The following is a 4,161-nucleotide window of genomic DNA, read 5'->3' as shown; positions in this document are numbered from 1 at the left end:
TGGCCCTCCCGCACAGGCGCTGGGTGAAAGAGAACAGCGCAGCCGGCAGTGGATTGCCTCCCTCGCCGAAGGCGATAGAGTGAACGCCGCACGTCCTCCCCTTCCCGGTGCGACGGGATACAAATGCCTCCTTAACCAGCTGTGAGGGGGGAGAGAGAGACAAGAGGCCAACGCAGTCTTTTTTAGATCTGGTGAAGAGAGGGTGAGAGAGTGTGAATATAGCAAACCCTAGCAAATGAATGCTGAGCCTCCGACGTGTAACATATATGGAGAGGGTGAGAGAGCGAGACACGAGACACGAGAAACTCTATCAAACAAGAGGCTATAATGGAGTAAAAAAATCTCTCCATAGCAGTGGTTTTAAATAGAATACGCGCGTTCCTGGAAAAAAGAAACGAAAACTGGCGGGCAATTTTTTAAGGGTCTGTCTAGGACACATCTAGATGGGACATAGTTATGTCACATCTAAGTTGATGTCCACTCTGTTTGTGGTCTATTTTTTTCCTAGTTTTTTTTGTTTCTTGTTGCTACATTATATACTTGTGGGAGCTTAGATGTGATATCCTTAAATAACATCCAGATGTGAATTAGACAAACTGATTTTCTAATGTACCAAGAAAGAAAACTCGATCAAAAACACGCCCCCGCTTCCAGGTCGCGAGAGTCGTCGCGCACACACACATAGACATAGACATGCATATCCGTGTTTACGTAAAATTCCATTTCCATCTCCATCTCCAATCATATTTGTCCAACTGGCACATTATTTACGTTGTTAATTATATACGCATCAATATTAACATACATCATCTCTTGTTTGCGCACGTCCGGACCGCTGCCACGGCCGGTCCTGACCAACCCGAACGCTCTTCATCACCCGTGTGTGTTTCCCGCCCGAAACGGTCAGTGCCGCATTCATGCCCGGCCAGACCGGACGCGACCTCTCACTGGCGCCGGCACTGAAGCGGCGCGCCGACCGAGAGAGCGTCGCCCGCGCCACTTCCGGGTGCACGCGGCTGCTCCGCGTTCAAAGGTCGCAATAGCCGGCTACAACATGCATGTAAAATGTTCTTGGGAGTCCGTTCTATAGCTAGCTGTCCTCCCCCAACTCGTCAATCTCTTCCAGTAGTGCTAGTAATCCATGGCGTGATCCATCGACAAGCAGGCGGGAAAGTTATCGTATACTCGGTTTGCGGGTGAGTGGCATGCCGAGCGACCCTGTGGGGTCGAGCCCTAGAGGAGGGTGAGACATGAACACGACAGACGTGATTTAAATGTTGGTTTTGCTCGATGGCGCGATCCAACGAAACGAAACGTTGGTTTCTCTCCGTTTCCATTTTTTCTCCGGAAAAACGGAAACTTTCCACTCCATTTTCATTCCTATTCCAAGGTTGCCCCATTACAACATTCCATCAAATACAAAGGAAAACTAACACGCATGCTGATGCATCTCAATGATTCACAGATCATAGCCAATATTTACTTCACAACTAAAGAAAAAAGTTGTGAGAACGTGTACGAAAGAAAAACTACTGCTGGGGTCACTACGACTTAAACCCTAAACATGATTTAATTTCCTGGCCAGGAAGAACCTGTCGAAGGAAAGACGGCTGGCACCCTCGGATCATACGATGCTTTTGTGCAGTTCCACTAAAATCGACCTGAGCATCCCTGATGGCAAAGATATTGAAGAAGTGTGATTAGAATAATAGTACTGGCACTAGTTCATGAGACATAAACTCATCACAAGTAGAAGCCGGTAGAAGTAGAGAAAGATCGACATGTAGATGGAGCTACGGCAGTGGAGCAAGCCGGCGCCAAAAGGGAGATGGACTACCTGGGACGTCGGGCTGTAGCTAGAAGAGCGGTTAGGATGCGGCATCGGCCCATACCGCGGTGACCCCCGATTGGGAAGCACCGACTGTGGGTTTTCTCCCTCGCCGATGTCGACCGCGTCTACGCAGAACATTGTTCCCTTCCCCCAGCTGCGGGATCAGGCCCGTCATTCTATGCTTGTGAAGAGAGCAACCTAAGCAAGCAGGCTTTTAGCTTAGGCTCCTGCTAGTGTATATATAGTGGTTTTCTTTTTCTCTCCATATCAACCATTTTATATTGCGTACGTGTCATTCAAGAGTGAAATGATGGTTGCTTCTTCCGACTAACATACTGTGTGATTTGCCTGCTCCTTAGTGGCCCCTACATGTATGCAACAGTCACACGTACACATGGACGCAAAAACGCGCGCGACGCCCTAATGCATGCATGTCCGAGCACACGACGGAACACACACGGTCACGCTCAAGTGCTCAACCTACACGTGCATGCACACACATACTCAGTCAGGGTGAGCTAGTGACCGTATAAACACCAGAAAAATTATATATATTGAGCGCAATGAGCGTATTATGAAGTCCACTGACCATATTTTTACAAATATACAGTGACAGACAGTGTATTTATCTCGTTTGAAATTAAGCCATATTAACCGGAGATGAGGCAGTATGGACTAGCATTACTTTGATGTGTCACGTCAACTTGCCGAGCGAGGAGAAGGTTGCAGGACGGGAGAAGCTTGCGTGCAGTGGCTCGTAGGACAAGGAGAAACTTTTGACTAATGCAAGCTCTCCCTCGCTCAGGCGGTGGACGTGCAACAGTTAATTCGGTGTCAGATTGCCAGAAGCATACACGATACTACTAGTGCTATTATTGTTCGACTTCCCGAATAGGCGAACAGCCAAGCGCAAAGTTTACTAGTACTACTACCATAGTCTATAAAGTTACGTACTATACTAGTACTAGGAACCGGATGGAGGAGCGTCTGCATTCTTATTATAATTTTAAAATGTGATAAAGCAATCTTCAACACATTTGGTTCTCTTCGAGGGTTCTCGCATGTGATAATGGAAGTTGATTGCATGGAACACTCGCCACAATTCTCACTTAATTCTGGCTCATATCCTGTTACAAATAGTAGCACTTAGTAATATTTCCTCTTTTTTTGTTATTCAGCATGTAAACAGGTCAACAAACCTTGCGGCGCGTCTTCGTGCGAACCGTGTTTGCTGCAATTTGAATGTGGCCGAGAGCTGGCTTGATGAAACACCTCGCTTCCTACTTCTTTTTTTGTGGGGTACCTCGCTTCCTAGTGACCAGTGTCTTGGCTGATTGTCCTAAGAATGCTTATATATGAATAAAGCTCTCTCATTTACCCGCAAAAAAGATTAAGCCATATTAACCAGAAAAGAGGGAGTATGGACTAGCACTACTTTTTGGTGTGTCCCGTCAACTCGCAGAACAAGGAGAAGCTTGCAGGACAAGGTCAAGCTCGCTTACGCCTTTTGACTAATGCAACCTACCCTCAGTGGACATGCATCAGTCCATTCGGTGTCAGATTGTCAGAGGCATACACTGTAGTACCCAACATGCGGAGTACCATCATTGTTCGACTTCACGAAGAGGCGAAGAACCAAGCGCAGTAGTACGAGTAGTACTAAAACTAGAACCGCATGGTGGAGCGTCTGTACTCTTATTTTTTTATCTCTGATAAAGTACACGTTTATTCCGGAGAAGGGTGGAAAACGGCAGCGCAACATGTAATGAATGATATCGATCAACCAACCATGCTCGAATATATCTTGGCCTCCGTGTGAGCCCGTCTGTGTGTTCTCGCTCCTCGTCTCTCTCAAGGAACGGCGGGTTGGCTCTTTGCCGTCAATTGAGATCGGTTTGCTCACGCTCCTGTCCCACAAGTCAGTGATATGCCAAGAGGAGGTGCGTTGACCGACTGGCCATACCCGTACTTGGTTTTGCACCTTCATACTACTCCTCCCTCTGTCACAGTTTATAGGGCGCGCTTCATTATGATGCATTTCTCTCAATGCATTTCCACCACCAGAGATACTTTAGACGCGTTTGGTTTAATGCTCAATTAATTAGGGCGTGGTAACCGCAATCAAGTCCACAATTTTCTCTCCATGTATTGTACTACTACGGAGTGGAGTAAGTGCATGCATGTGTGTACCCGGGGTGGAAGCACTGCATGCATGTGTGTACGCATTATTCCCTCTAGTAATAGACGGCGTGCTATAACTACCAATGCTATTTTTCAGGCCGATCGCTAGTCGCCTTGGTCCCACAGATATTTTTTTTCTTTTTTCTAAA

This window comes from Aegilops tauschii, chromosome 4 (genome assembly GCF_002575655.3).
Source record: "Aegilops tauschii subsp. strangulata cultivar AL8/78 chromosome 4, Aet v6.0, whole genome shotgun sequence".
NCBI classification, from domain to species: Eukaryota; Viridiplantae; Streptophyta; class Magnoliopsida; order Poales; family Poaceae; genus Aegilops; species Aegilops tauschii.
Note: the sequence above shows the minus strand (reverse complement) of the source record.